Genomic DNA, 17342 nt, shown 5'->3' with positions numbered 1-17342 from the left:
TGCGTTAATTACCCCCATTACTTATAAAAACCAAGCATTTCTTTAGATTTTTCCGGTGCTTTTTCCTTTGTTGTTTCCGCATTATCACTCGCCTACTTGTTAAAATTCATACAATTGAATAATTTCGCAAGTAGCGCTCTTGTCGATTCCAACTTCTTTACAACTACTCAACTACAGAGGTGACCTCAAAAAAAATTTTTTTAACTACCGCTTTGAGTTGTTAGCAGTAATGGGATTTGCTTCCACTCGGTCTTAAAAAAAATTCAATAATGAAGCTAAACCAAATCAAATTAAATGAAAGACAGGGGTGTTTAATCCCTAATGTCAAAAGCGCAGCAAATAGAACATTGAACTACTACTTGAAACTACGCCATACCTCAAACGCTTCAAGCAAAGCTGCCATTTGGCAGTTAACGAAGCAAAGCAAGCAAAGCCAGCTTGCATTGGGCCTGTACATTAAGTGTTGAAATCGTTTATTGTTCCTTGCTTTTGTCAACAAATACGAGTACAGAGATAAACAACTGTTATTCTTGCCGCGTCAAACATAAAAAATGCCACATACCCATACAATTTATATGGAGCATCCCACAATAATGCGATGAAATGAAAAGCAAAGTCAAAAGTGAAAAATAGAAAATAGCAAACTATTAAACATGAAAACCAATGTAGTCATAAATTCAATTAATGAATTTAATGATAATGAGAAAATTTCAAAATATATAAGTATATTTTTTAATTTGAATACAAGGCTGCCAATTGGTTGCGCTAGAAAACGCTCGATTGAAAATTGTCGCGAGTTATTTGATACAAACAAAAAACAAACAGAGTTAAGTATGTACGGTCACAAAATATATTTGATAAAGGGAAGGTAAAATAATATCAAGGCCCAACTAAATTATAATGGGCTGAAGCGGTTGCAATTAAACATTAAATCTTACTCTTATTCAGGTAATAAATCTCTGTTTTTCAATTTTTTATTCAGTAGCAGTAGCAATACCAAATGAAGGCCATACTTAAAGCGATTACGGTCAGATAAAGAAATGAATTAATATACATTTAATTTAAATTCAATAAATTAGTATAAAAAATATTTATTCAAGTAACTAATTCGACAATTTTCAATTTATTTCAGCAATGTGTTTTAAAATAATATGTTAAATATATTTAGTATTAAATAAATTTACAAAAAACTTTTACATAAACTGAATTTGTGTGAGATGGTTATGTGCACAACTGATTAACTCCTGTCTCTGGGTATACAATTTTTTTAATTCTGAATTTCCTCTTAAAACAACGCTGTGTCAAAATTTTTGCGATGAGTTCAACAGTAAGGCACTCACTTTGGTTCTACCAACTTTGGTTCTTGACATTATCTCTTGCCGTCTTATCTTTCGGCCTCAGTGTTTGTATTATTTATTAGAGCTTTGTGACTAGACTACTGCTAGTTAAGCCTTTTATAATCTTTATATTTGCGATAGCTGATATTCAGAAATCCCCAGAGGTATATGTTTAACAAATAGTACTAGTAATGTAAACTTATATTTTACTAATTTAATATTCCCTATTTGCAACTCGCTCGCAATCAAAGCACAATGCAAACTATTGCAATATTACTGTGGGCAAAAAGTAAGGTGAATTTGGTTGTAAAATGAAAAATCTTTATTTATTCTTGTAAATCAATTTCATCCCCTTCAAAATAATCCCCTCTCGATGAAATACACTTATGCCAACGATTTTTCCAATCCCCGAAACATGCCAAATAGTCCATTTCCGGTATAGCCATCAGCACCTTCTTCGATTCAGCTTTTATCTCCTCAATCGACTCGAAACGCGTTCCCCGGAGTGGTCTCTTGAGTTTTGGGAATAGCCAGAAGTCACACGGAGCCACGGAGCCAAATCAGGCGAATACGGTGGTTGCGGAACGATATGTGTGGAATTTTTGGCGAAATGGCCACGAAGAACGAGTGCAGTGTGAGACGGTGCATTATCGTGATGCAAAAACCAAGAGTTGTTGGCCCATAATTCTGGTCTTTTTAGACGAATTGCTTCACGTAAACGACGCATAACGCTCAAATAATATTCCTTATTAACAGTTTGGCCAGGTGGAAGGAATTCATAGTGCACCACACCACGAAAATCGAAAAAAACTGTCATCATGACCTTTATTTTTGAACGACTTTGACGTGCTCTTTTCGGTCTGGCCTCGCCTTTAGCACGATATTCGCTTGATTGGTCGGTTGTTTCAGGGTCGTAAGCATAAATCCAAGTCTCGTCTCCCGTAATGATGCATTTGAGCTTGTCCTGATAGTCTGAAAGCATTGTTTCACACACATCAACGCGACGACTTTTTTCCAAGAAATTGAGAGTTTTCGGTACCAAACGAGATTTGACTTTTCGTAGGCCCAAATGGTCTTTCAAAATGGTTTTCACAGATCCTTCTGATATTCCGATCATATCAGTAAGGTCTTTAACAGTCAACCGACGATTTTTGAGCACTAACTCCTTCACTTTTTTGACGTGTTGGTCATCTGTTGACGTCGATGGTCTTCCGGAGCGCTCCAAGTCATCAACATGTTCTCGACCCTCTTTGAAGTCTTTGTACCACTTATAAACATTCTTCTGCGACATGGTCGAATCACCAAATGCCTTCTGCATGCTAAACGTTTCCGCAGCCGAAATTTCATTCCGCAAACAAAATTTGATGGCACTTCTCTGCTCAATCAAATCGGACATTGTAAAAATCGAAAAATGCACTCTTGGTCGTTTGGTAAACACAAGCGTAAATATATTACTGATAATGACATTCACATGAAAGTTGGCCCAGATATTATTAACAGTGTTGCTAATTCATGAAAAAAATAACTAGAGCGAAATTTTAATCCCGCGAAGTTTGACCAATAAATTTACCTTACTTTTTGCCCACAGTACTTGTAGAATTTCAAAATTTACTATTTTCGTTTTTTTTTTTTGTAATTTAACAAAGAAATACTAAAACCCGTTTAATTTAAGTGATCTTTACTTTGGGTCTTGAATTTATTTGTATGCAAGGTTTTGAGCAAATATCTATGTACATAAATATGTATATGAACCATGCTTTATTATGAAATATTACTGCCTGTCTGAAATATTATATTATGTAATATTACCAAAATTTTACATGAATTAAAGCAACACATTTGGGCGAGGCGCATTCTAGTCATCATCAACAAAGAAAATTGCCGGAGAATTCGTAACCGGTTTGTAACCTGTAATTGAAGATTAACGATGCTATCCAAGAATGATAGAATATATATGTAAGTGTGCCCACATTGAAGTGGAAAATGATGTTTACAAGGAAATAATTGTGGATGAGGCGTGAGAAAGAGTTTTAAAATGGTAAAAACAATTGTAAATAAAAACGGAAAGATAGATTAAGTTAATATAAATACGGAAGATTGTAAAAAAGATATTAAAAAAGAAGTTTTTTTAACAAACAAATTTAAATAAATCTGTACACCTGATTGTTTTAATTAACTAAATAAATGATGCTATAACTATAAATGCGGCCGCCGCAGCCGAATGGGTTGGTGCGTGATTACCATTCGGAATTCACTGAGAGGTCGTTGGTTCGAATCTCGGTGAAAGCAAAATTAATAAAAACATTTTTCTAATAGCGGTCGCCCCTCGGCAGGCAACGGCAAACATCCGAGTGTATTTCTGCCATGAAAAAGCTCCTCATAAAAATATCTGCCGTTTGGAGTCGGCTTGAAACTGTAGGTCCCTCCATTTGTGGAACAACATCAAGACGCAAACCACAAATAGGAGGAGGAGCTCGGCCAAACACCTAACAGAAGTGTACGCGCCAATTATTTATTTCTTTTTTATAACTATAAATAAAAAACATAAAAATATCTCGGTAAGTGTAAAAAATCAGCAATCAATGGTTTCGGCGAAAATTCAATTGATAACTACTGTTACGGTTATGGCCAAAGCGCATTTATTAAAGGTGGTTGCACTAAACCAACAACAAGTCGTGCACATTATAAATCTAACGACAAAACAAAGTAAAAAAACAAAAGGATGAACTATGTTATACAGCCGTGAAGTAGAAGCTTAAAGCATATGACGACGGTGGGAATCGAACGGCTTTTCGTCATTTAATTTTATGCTGAAATCCGGATGCACACGGCAAAAGAAAAAAAATCAGCTAATCTACCGATAGATAGACCTTTAATAAATCAATCTAGCTTTAACAGATTCGCCTTGGTTATGCTTATTGCTAATCAAATGTAGTGTTGACTATTGCTTTGGTTGGTACAGCTTATTTATATAGTGATGATTATGTCTTAGAGCTAGAGATACCATGAAAATACTGAGTTTCGTTTTTTCGTTTGGTTATCAGAAAACATATTTTTTTTCGCCAAATTCATAATCCTTTTAAAGCTAAACAACATTATTTGAGCCTAATGAGCGTCCTAATAGAAATGTTGATTGATGATGAACGTGCTGAGATTGACATGGTTTATGGAGATAAATCCATAAATGAATGTTTGAATAGTTTGAATCTAGCAGAACCTGCCAAAAAATTTATTCATTCCTCTGCATATGCGTTTGATTGAATTAATCAATCAGTTATAAACAAAACAGTAACATAAAAAAAACGTATCAAAAAGCAAATATTCTTTTGAGTCACCTTAAACTTGCATAATACTATACCAAAAATTTAATGGGCAAGAAACCCTCATACAAAATAAATAAATAGTCCAAACTTTGCAATATGCCGCACTGCTATTATTGAGAACGCCACACTAGGACCGGGTGTTAGCACAAAGCACATATGTACGTTAAACTAAGCCATTCACTATATTGTTGTTGTGATGCAAAAAGTCTTAGCTGATTTCTGATTTGATACGTATGAAGTGACATTTAAATGTAATGATAATATTTGAGAGTCGAGCCTGAAACACCGCATTAATTTTTCCAAAACTTTGTAAGCCGCAAATATTTTATTTCATTTTGTAGATAGTAGCGGTTTCACATAACCTCAAATAAATAAAACATATACAGTAGGCCGGGTCGATTTGTGGGGAGGCAAAAAAATCGCCCATTGCTACTGAAAATCATATTCTAGGGATCAAAATAAGAAACTTTGCCGAAGGAAACATACCTCTAAAACGAATTCTGATGTCCCCAATTTGGGTCGAACTTTTAGTGTCTTTTGTGGGGGGCAAAAAAATCGCCCATTGCTACTGAAAATCATATTCTAGGGATCAAAATAAGAAACTTTGCCGAAGGAACCATACCTCTAAAACGAATTCTGATGTCCCCCAATTTGGGTCGAACTTTTTAGTTTCTTTTCTATAACTCACTTAAATTAATTTTTTCATTTACATATGTTCTGACTAAATAAATTTCTTAAGAGAAAAAATAGATATTATTGTAAATAAATAATAAATATTATTATAAATAAATAAAAATAAAGAAAAAACATAGCCATTTAGCTGATTTTTCATGTAAAGGCCAAAAATGGTGATATTTTGAAATTGGTAATTATACAGGTAACCCTCCTTTAACACGGTACTTCTATATCGCGGTTTCGCTACAACGCGGTTCGCAAAATGCGGAAAATTTTCTTTAACGCGGTACTCCTACTCGTACAACGAGATTTTCAAATTAACGACAAAGTTACAACGCAAATTTTCTCTCGCAAAAATCACTTCTCGTCCAAGAGCAAAGATAATGGAACAAGCGCTAATGGTGTGCATAGAAAATATAACAAAAAAACGATTACCCTTAGATGGAAATGTAATAAAGCAGAAAGAATTAAAAATATTCAATTATTTAAAGGAAACAGGACAACAGCCATAAATTCGTGGCTAGCAAACGATGGTTTGAAAAATTCAAAAACCGACACACACAATTAAAAATACAGGGTGAAAGAGCATCCGCAGATGCTGATGCAGCGAATAAATATCCAGAAGAGTTCGCAAAAATTGATAAAGAACATGATTATTTACCACATCAAATATTTAACGCTGGTGAGACAGATTTATGGTGGAAAGAAATGCCGTCAAGAATTTTTATTTCGAAAAACGAAAAAACAGCACCTGGCTGTAAGGTTTCTAAGGACCGAATAACATTGTTATTTTGCAGTAATGCATCAGGTGATTGCATGACCACGCCAATGTTTATTAACCTATCATTAAATCCACGATCTATGAAAGGATGCAACAAAAAGAATATTCTAGTGTATTGTTAAGTTTATTGTTTATTTTGTTTTGTGTTGCTTAAATAAATGAATTGGTATTAATTTATGTTGTTATGAATTGAATAAATGGAAAAATATCTTAAATAAAAGATAAAAACAATTTTTTTTTCGAATAGGAACCTACAACGACCTATTGTCTGCGTTGGAGGAGGGTTACTTGGATGTACAAAGGCAAATCTTCAGAACCCGAAGATTTTTTTTATTTTCATTGAACTTTGTGATTCACATGCCTCCTCATATTGTTTTGCTATACTCCATAATGAGTTAAATAGTCGTACATCATGATGTTCATAATATTGTCTATTTTGGCACCTTTTACACGATATAGCCTCTGATACATACTTCCGTACACACGGATTTTATGCTTAGATGCAGTTCGTGCAAAAAAGAATATCTGAATTTTCAAGGAGCCCTAAATTCCAGAACTGATGGTTTGAATATTAAAATTTGTTCGTGAATTTCTTTTTCATCCCTTCAGAAAACAAATGATGTTCGAAAAGTAGATAAGTGTACGAAACTCGTTTTGTTGTGCTGCAAGTTAAATAAAGCTTGTAAAAGCCAAAACATAACTAAAAGTTTGCACACAAATATGTGCCAAAGAGCTTTTTAAGTGATAGCATCTTGTTATTGAGAGTAAAGCACGCATTCAACATAGCTGTTAGTAGAGAATTTCGCATTCAAGCAAATGGAAAGTCCAAATAAAAAAACGTAGTTTTGCTTTGGCAGCGTAGTTGAAAACATCTCATTAACTGCATGAGTTAAGCGCGAGCGTTCCTTGCAAGTGTGCTGCGGGCTTTAATAAAATGACAGAAGCTGGGTAAAATTACTTTTCGTGCTGGTTATTTGCATATGCACATATGTATATTGGTGGCAAGTAATATTATAATTTTTTTAGAATAAATATTTTATTAAGCTGTCAAAAAATTCATGAATCACATAATTAAAACTCGAGATATCCGTGCATCCATATGCACAAGCATATATTTGTGTATGTATGTGTGTGTCTATATGCATATGTATGTATATGCAGATAAATATTGATTCCACCCACCGTAATATTCATTAGACGAGCAGTAAATTATCAAAGTTAATCGACCATCGGACAATGCGGAAGAAATATTTGTGATACAAGAGAATTAGTAGATGGAGAGAGCAACACCAAGAATGGTCTGGCACAATGATAAAAATTGTAACAAGTATGTACATGTGTAACATGTGTATATACTATGACATTCCGATAGGGTGGGTTTGTAGCTGTAATTGTGATTGTTTTTTTTTTCGTTTTTTTGAGAAAGTTAACATAAATTTCTCATAGCACTTGTTGCTCGCTCACTTGTTACTTTTGTGGCTGCTTATTAGTTAGTAAAACAGAAGTGGTGTTTGCTTAGCGTGAAAGGACAATATTTGCTAATGAGGGCGAAAGTCTCAGCCCGGGAGCCAGGGGTCGATTTTGGACAGCGTTTTTATGCCGTTAAATTTTTGACTATACTTACGATTTAGCTTTCATGAATAACGAAAGTGAACGTCTGCTGGCGCTCCCGTGGTGGGTGTGATTGTGAGAGGGTACGAAACGTGTCGAAAAAAAATTTCTACCAACTCATTTTATACCGGCTGAAATTTTTGTTATGTACTGTTGACATTTAGTAGAATAAAAAAAAGTCAGCTGCGCCGTAGAGGGGGGGAAAATACATCAACTTAACGCAATGATACATTCTTGCTTCGGCTGACGGTCTTCCCACCGCTATAAACGCAGCTGACCATCATTATTATATTTTCATGTGGGTCCAACATTATGTAAAAAAATTTCAATCGGCACAAGTAGTTTTACTTTTTAATTTATTTTACAAGTTCGCCTGTTCAGCTGACGTATTTTTTCCCCTCTACGGCGCAGCTGACTATTTTTTTTTATTGTTGACATTTAGGTCGGTATTAAATGAGTTGTTATAAAAATTTTTTCGACACGTTTCGCAGCATCTGGACCAGGTGACGGTTGGTTTCGTTATCCATTGGATAGCGTCTGCCTTCAGTATTAAAATCAGTCGGCATGAAATGATGAGGTCAAAATGACCCCTGGCTCCCGGATCTTGAGAATTGACTAAGGGTCGGAGATGAAACAAGATCTGAGTTAAATATACAAATGTTAGTATTATATTATATTTGCTTTTAGATGCAAACCCTAGAAGAAAATCACCCAGCGTCAAACTGATTTGCTTCTTTAGAATTGGTCCTGTTTTTAATGTATGCAGCTAGCTGGTACTAATGTGGAGCAGAACAAATTAAATTTTATAAATATGGTAATCTATTATTTTATTATTATTCAACGGCGACTTTAATATCCGAGTGATGTGAGTGACTATCTTTCGGTTGGTCCCGCGTCGATACCCACTGGCATGGAAATTATGAAACAAAGAAGATCTACATATATGTATAAAGATGTAATTGAAAAGTGACATAATGAGTTATTATACGAACAAATTAACTCACGAGGCCTCGTGTTATGAGTAGTGAAGTGGTGGACAATGAACGATATAAAACCAATGCTGCACCAGGAATTCATTTCACTTGTTCAAATTTTCCTGTAGGGATGCACATTAATATATATTTATGTGTAAGAGTGAATTTGCTGTATATATACATGCAGACATTTTCACTATTGCCCTTGGTCCTCTTCGACAGAACTGTTGCTGTAAGTAGCATAGGCAAACGATTGGCTTCGGCTAACAAACCGCTGAACGAGAAGGTTAAAGTGTTATGAACTGTTTATAATACATACATACCTATGTATGTAAATGTGTTTCATAGCTGGCAAATATAATGCATACATACCTACTTCTTATACACTCATACATATATAAACGGTGGCTTATATGATATTTACACTTTAACCAGATTATACTGAGTTTCATTCTTCTATTTCTTTCTGCCGAAGAGGTCGATTTGTTTGAGTAATCGCATGCATATTTATAGCGCGAAAGAAAGGAATATATACATAAGTACAATTGATTCAAAATTCTTCAAATGAATATACATACATATGTGAACAATTAAATTTAACTACAGAACAAAATAATTTGATATTTTTTGTGAAAAACTATTCATTCTTGGGATGTTCGTAGATGCCAATGTAAAATTATAATATAGGTACAGCCATGGACAGAGAAATAGCACACTTCTAATTTTAAAATGTTTATTGAAATTTAAATTTGAAAAGGTCGAGCCAAGGAGCACCAAGAGATTTGGTGGCTCCTAATACACTCAGGCTGAAAAGCCCATTGTATTTAAAGCTCTGGAAAGGGGGTGGATAGTCAAGGATGGAAGGAGAAAAGTGCTGACCTCATGGGTTGTGTCCTGTTATGATACCGACCATCAACTGAATGTCTTTCCTTCTTAGTTTTGGTAGAAAGTTTGACAGTTTTCTGTTCGGATTTGTCACAAAACACTTTGCAGTTCTGCAGCGTTCTAAACCGGACCATCGCTCTTTATGCAGATTGCCTACATAATCGCTGATCCACTTCATGATTCCTGGGGAACTGATTCCGATTATTGGCTCTGGGGCACCGCAACACGGACAAACTTTTGATGGGCTGCGACGCAAACGCCAAAAACGAGCTCTGGGGCAGTTCGGAGACGAATGAAAGAGATAAGTCACTTTTTGAATTCTTATTAAATACTAACCTCGACATATGCAATGTAGTGGCCACCCCAACCTTTACTTTCCCGAGCTCGGAAAACTTTCCAGGCTGGGAAGAGGTCTTAGACATTAATTTAAGCACAAACAATAACTCCCAAATAGTCACAAATTGGAGGGTATCCGACAAGAAATCCTTTTCGGATCATAGTTGGATTCTCTTCTAAATCAATCTCAAGCTTGAGAAACCGATCCCATATAGAAACCCTAGATGAACAAACTGGCACACTTTCCAAAGATACGGCTAGACTAGGTAAGCTCTTATCCAAAAAACACTCCTGTCCTTCCTTTTTGAGGAAAGAGGATGGAGAATGGACAAAATCCTCAGCCGATACACTAGAGCATCTTATAAACACACATTTTCCAGGTAAAACAGAATATATTGAGAACAATAGTAACAGTTTTCAAACGACCAACCTGTCATCCAATACAATCAACCGCATCATATCCCAAGATAGAACTCTATGGGCGATGAAAAACTTTGAGCCATACAAAGCAGCCGGCCCAGATGGGATATTCCCTGCCATGCTGTGGAACACTCAAGAAACGACGATTCCGTGGCTGGAGGTCTTTTTCAAAAAAAGCCTTATGCTAGGGCATATTTCAAAAAGCTGGAGGAGGGTAAAGGTGCTTTTTATCCCCAAAGCTGGTAGACGCGGTCATGATAGCTTATCCAAAACTCTCGAGCGATTGTTGGATGTCCATCTCATCATCCCAATTTGCCTACCTCAAAAGAAAATCCACAGAGACAGCTCTTCATGAGGTTGTGAGTACGATTGATAGGAGCATAGAATACAAACAATACTCACTAGTCGCTTTCCTCGACATAGAGGGGGCGTTTAACAATGTAAGCACAAGATCCATAGTTGAGGTCCTTAATATTATATGTTAGGCACAGACATAGGTCTCAACAAATGGATAGAGAACATGCTTAAAACTAAAATAATTATAGGTGAGGTAGGCAGCAGCACGGTAAAACGCTCTGTCAACAGGGGAACCCCTCAGGGAGGAGTTTTATCCCCTCTGCTGTGGTTACTAGTTGTCAACAATATCCCAACCATTTCCCAACCGAAAGGGAATTAAAGTAGTGGCGTACGTGGACGACATAGTGCTTATGCAATACACTAAGAAAACTAAGGTGCCAAACTTTAATCCCCCAAAACTAAACGGCATTAGTCTCACGCTAACCCAACAGGCAAACTACCTAAGTAGGTGTTATCCTCAGCCAAAATCAGCTGGAAGTCCAAAGTACAGAGTACAGAGTAAAGAAAGCGAATATAGCACTTTACACTATAAGAGAATGTTAGGTAAAAAATGGGGTCTCCGACCAAAACTATCAAATTGGTCCTACACAGCCATTGTAAGAACAATACTAATATATGCGGCACTAGTTTGGTGGCCTGCAACAGAAAAGAAATACAACAAAACTAAGCTGAACAAAATACAATAACTACAGGAGCACTTAGCACCAGTTCTACTGAAGCGCTCAATGTACCTACTAACTCAACTGCTACCATTAGATCTACACATTAAAACAATCGCCAATTGCAGCGCGGTGAGACTTAGAGACATAAGAAGCTGGACAACAAGGTCGTACGGTCACAGTAAGATCCTCCTACAGCTCAAAAACAGATCGGACTACACAGTCCCCGACCTTAACTTCAAGAAAGACTTTACGGTACGTTTTCCACCGAGAGCCGAATGGAGCAAAGGGAAAGTGATATCGAAATCTATACCGACGGTTCTAAGATGAACTGTGGTGTGGGAGCTGGCTTCCATTCGAAGCCACTCAGCTTACCTAAGTCAATTCGTCTTCCTGACTATGCCAGCGTGTTCCAAGCAGAACTTTTAGCGATCAGAGAAGCATGTAAATCCCTAAAACTCTACAAGGAAGTTGGTGCAAGAGTAGCTATCTTCTCAGACAGTCAAGCAGCTATAAAGGCCTTAGACTCCAACTCTATTTCATCTAAACTAGTCTTACAGTGAAGTCATTGGCTTGAAATCACTCTGATATGGGTTCCCGGTCATAGGAACATACGGGGTAATGAGATAGCGGATGAGCTAGCAAGAAAAGGTTCGACACTAGACTTAGCAGATGCGGTGGCACTCTAAACCTCACTCAACACATTAAAAGCATCCATTGCTTCACACTATCATGCTTTAGCCGAAACATGATGGAAGCAACAACTACATGTATTACAACAAAAAACACATGGTCGTCATACAAAAGCCAAAGAACGAATTACCTGTTAGGATGTTCTCAACCAAACATCTCACGCATCACTGCAACCCTTACAGGTCATTGGAAAGTAGGGAAGCATGCAGCCGTTCCTTCGGTTAAGGAAATTTCAGACATAGACATAAAGGATTTGCTGTTAACATATACTTGGACCTCACGAAATGGATCTGAAAAACAAAAAAAAAAAAACAAAAAAAAAAAGAAACACATCATCACACGAGACAGTGATAGTAAAACGGGGCTGGTCACTAATTAGCACTATTTCAGTGGAAATATTCGACCACTCCAACAACAACAACACTTCTTTTAGCTGTTTGGCTGAGCTCCTCCTCCTATTTGAGGTGTGCGTCGTGATGTTGTTCCACAAATGGAGGTACCTACAGTTTTAAGCCAACTCCAAGCGGCAGATGATTTTTATGAGGAGCTTGCCAATCGCAGGTTTGCCATTGCCTGCCGAAGGTCGACCGCTATTAGAAAAAACTGTCTAGCCTTTGATGTTCATGCACGGAGATTCGAATTTACGCACTCCCGAATGGTAGTCACGCACCAATTTGAGCGCCGATTTGTGAAACAACATCAAGACGCACACTCACATAAAAACAAAAATCAGTGCAAAATGTTTATACCTGTTTTCCACCTCAGGGATCCAATATTAATAGTTAATTTTTGTATATCAATTTTATTTAATACCTACTTTAAACAGAGAAAAACCAAATGTTTTAGCTCTTTTTGGAATAGAGTCAGAGTTAGTGAGCCAGATTTCATACCATGATTTTGCTAATATAAAATCGCGCGAAAACTTGTATAGTGTTATTAATTTAGTTTCATCGCTATTATGAGGTGGACCGTTAACAGATAATTGAATATACTATACATATGTGATGCTGGCAACGCAGAGATGGAAATCAGTCGAAGGTAATCATCGAAAAACATCTTCAGCATCTTAACTTAAAATTGTCCATTAGATTTACATATGTAAATGTAAATTAACTTACCGTTTCACATGCATACAGGCTTGGCTTCATACTTACACTGTTTCTATCTCAAAATTCCTGCAACGTTTATTTAATTAAGATCTGTTGAGCCATTAACACGCTAATACAGATTTATTTACAAAAAATCATAAAACCCAAAATTATGATGATTTTGTTAGAAAGCCTCATAATTTCCATTTTGAAGAAGCTTCGAAGACATATTTTAAGCAAAGTAATATAGCTACCACTGCCACCAGTAAAAGAGTTCCTTCCATGTCAGGTAAAATTCTGGAAGAACGAAAACTTTGAACAAATATTATTTTTAAGCAAGTATAAGAACTAACGTCATTTTAAATAGATTATTTTATATACAAGTATTATACTATATTTGCGGAACAGAATTTAGAACCTTTCATTCCCAATCGTTTCCACATCCAAGTAATTACATTTTTTTATTTTCACTTTGGCGGTTTAAACGTTAAAGCAATCTGTTTCTGATTCTGTTCTGATTAAAATTCATGGAAAGCAACATATATTTATCATATACATTATTCACAATCACCTGATTTTGACATTCATTTTGTTTTTGTACTACAGTTATCACCTTGAATGAATTCGTCAAGGTAAACACACCTAGCAAACGCTGCCGAACACTTGGAAACGGCTCCACCAGGCTTGTCTTCAAATGTTAAGACCAAAAGATATTTGAACGAAACCAAAAGTTTTGAACTGCCATTCCTCATGCAAAGAAATTGTTTGCAGCCCCTCCAAGCTGGATGACAGTTAAAAACTTCACCCCCGGCCTGCTTTAAATAAGCTTTACTATGACGGACGTCAGCCGATTGTCAGAGTAATTAAAAGGCAACAGATATTCCGGCAAACTCATCAAAACAACACTTTCTAAATGATTTAAAATATTTTGATAAATAGTGTAATAAACAAAGTGGGTCAGGTACCTTTGACATTAGTTTTAGTACGCAGGCTTGGCAGATATTTAAATAGTTTTTCACTCTGTCTAATTTTTCAAATAATATTTTCAAAATTGAGAATATGAAAACTCCAAATGTGGGTACAATAATCTCTCTGGCAAACCTTGTATTATTGCACTATGATAAATATCAATGCGAATGTATTCAAGTGATATGAGCAGAACAACTTATAGAAGGTAAGTAATGAGAAGGGGATTTCGACACTCCCTTATAAAGGATTGCGTTTACGAAGAATTGAGAAAGAGGGGAAAAAGTTTCCCCCCTCTTGCCTAAAGGTAGTACAAAAGTACTCAAAGTAGCTAATAATAATAAAAACTGACTATATTGGTTATTTAATTTACATTAAAACAAAACAACAGAGTACAAATATAACATTTAATTATTTTTTGTTTTGTGGACTTATAACATTACTTTGCCAAACTAAAATTGTTTAATATTTAATATAGCCCCTCTTGGTTAAGTTTATTTTTTTTTTTTTTTCTATTATATTTACATTATTTGGAATCTCAAATTATTATTCTGTAACTCTTCAATCCCTAAATCTGATTCTGTTAAAATATCTTCTACGCAAATGAACAAGTGCTACTTTGGACTAAGTAGGCAACTGAGTATTAAAGTTCTCTCGTAGTAAAGTCCTCGACGAACAAAACTAACTCTCTACAAGGCTCTCCTCATGCCCGTCCTGACGTGTGTCGCAGAAGCGTGGACGATGACAATATCCGTTGAAGCGTCACTTAGAATGTGGCGATGGAGCGATGAGCTATATGACCTTTACGACAACATGGACATAGCGCAGCGTATAAACATACGGCGGCTACGTTGTCTGAGTCATGTCGTCCGAATAGATACAAACGCTCCGGCTCTGAAAGTATTCGATGCGGTACCAGCTGGTGGTAGTAGAGGAGGAGGAGGGCCTCCTCTGTGTTGAAAGGACCAGGCGGAGAAGAACTTGGCTTCATTTGGTGTGTCCAACTGGCGCCGGTTAGCACGAGAAAGAAACCACTGATGCGCTTTGTTAAATTCGGCCAAAACCGCGTAAATGGTTATCGCGCCAATTAAGAAGAAAATAATAACTTCATAAGATTATTCCCTTAAAATTTCACAAGAAAAATTAACTTAAGCATTGATCTTCAGCAGGAATTAAACAATTTAGCTTTGCTATTACATTTAGTTTTACATTTTACTATCCTCAGGAATTAATATAACATGAGCGCAACACAGATTAAGAAGGTAATCACTCCCAAGCTATACAAGCATTATTTTTTACAGTTTCACTAGGAATTTATTTTACTACTAGCGGACCCGACAGACTTCGATCTGTCAAATAGATTTTGAATGTGGCAGTTTATATTTCGACCTTAAGACGTTCTTACAGTGCTGAGCCTCACACACCGCCCTCTCATCATGGTGACGGTTCTGTTCAGGAGAATTAAAGAAAAGGGTCAGCACGGGTGGCCTAAGTATCGCTTCCACGAACTTTGGCCACCCTTTTGGGACCCACTAAAAACCCCGACTGGGACATTTGCTAGAGGGCTTCAAACTAAGAAGAGAACTTAAGGTTCAAACCTGATTGAAAAATAATCTAAAGCGATGGTGGGAACCTAAAGGTGACAAATATTTATAAAGTGGGTGCTTCAATGACAAAGCATAGAGATAATTAATTATTTATTATTAATATTATTATTAACATATGGTATTTATTTTATTATTATTAAAATATAATGAAGAATAATGATATAAAACGTATATAAGTATTTTCACTAATCGCTTTATTGTAAATCAAGTGAATCATAATTATTAACAAAAAGCTGTTTTATTTTTATTGTAGTGCTTTATGATATACAATGTTTTTTGTTTGATTACCTGGTGAATATACAAATAAATCTGATGGTTTTCCAACACGGAAACAGGCAACATACAATTCACCATGTGAGAAACATGGGTTTTCTAGATTAATTAATAATATTTGTCTTTTGTTATTCTTAACATATGTTTATCTTCTGTTCTTCTTAAAATATGTTTATCTTTTGGTATTCTTAAAATATGTTTGGATTTGTTCAGCCCTGCATGATTATTCTTAGAATTTACTTAACTATATTATTTTTATTTATTATTTATGCATGAAATCATTCCTTAACTCGTTCTGAAACTAAAACAAAAGAAAGAATATTGCGAGGCCAATTAAATCTATTGCTCTTACATTTTTTGACTTTTCAATTTGGTCGGGTTCACGATATTATCACTTTTGTGTGAACGCATTAGATCCTCCAACGCGAACACGCACACACACGAACGCGCAATATTTGTATGGGAAAAAGAAAAGGGCTGTTTCAGGGTTTTCCCGGAAATTATTCGAATTTTTCTCGCCGTACAAACCATCCTTGGACTTCAAGGAACATTTAAAAAAAAGAATTATTAAGGTTTGTCCATGCGTTGTTGAGTTATGCGCTTACCAATACATTTTGCGATTCATATTTATATTATAGATTTTATAAGCTTATGAAAAAAGCATTTGCAATTGCTGACTCAATTTATGCGTCTACTTTTTTCCTAGCAATACGTTTTATTTTGTGTAGAAGAATGAACCAATGCAGAAATAGTAGGAGCAGCTATTGCAGAAGGTTATCAGTTGAGAAAAGGAGTTTGAGCTCTCTTTCTAATAACAGCTAATTGAAGCAATTGAACTTACGCGTCTATGAACAACTGCAAATAAAAGCTTTTAAAAACAATTTACTTGCAAATAGTCGATCAGAACTTACTAACGGGAGTCTATGTCAGGTAGTCGAATTGTATTTGTAGAAACGCTGTGCTAAAAATTAATAAATGAAAAAGTTTTATAAGATTATTTGCAAATGCCTGATCGGAACTTGCATGTATAAAAATTCATAAACTGGTTGTTCTCTGCAGCAGAAGGACGCTCCCAGAAAGACGTACACATAAAAAACGGTTAACCTAAATAATGAAAATTGTTATTAATTTGCAAAGAAGTTTGTTTATATTATTGTATAATACATACTTACTCGAGTATTTGCAATTAAACAAACGACAAGCAAACTATTTTCAACGAATGATAGTAAGTCAAAGCGTTAAAATGGAAACAGTGTTGCCGACCACATGAATTGCATGAAAAGTATAATTTTTACTACTATCTGTGAACGACCTCGGCTCGTGATATTTACATTTGGCCCGACGATCTGTTCACGAG

The sequence above is a fragment of the Anastrepha obliqua genome, chromosome 4 (genome assembly GCF_027943255.1).
Source record: "Anastrepha obliqua isolate idAnaObli1 chromosome 4, idAnaObli1_1.0, whole genome shotgun sequence".
In the NCBI taxonomy this organism is placed as follows: domain Eukaryota; kingdom Metazoa; phylum Arthropoda; class Insecta; order Diptera; family Tephritidae; genus Anastrepha; species Anastrepha obliqua.
This window is presented reverse-complemented; position numbering follows the sequence as displayed.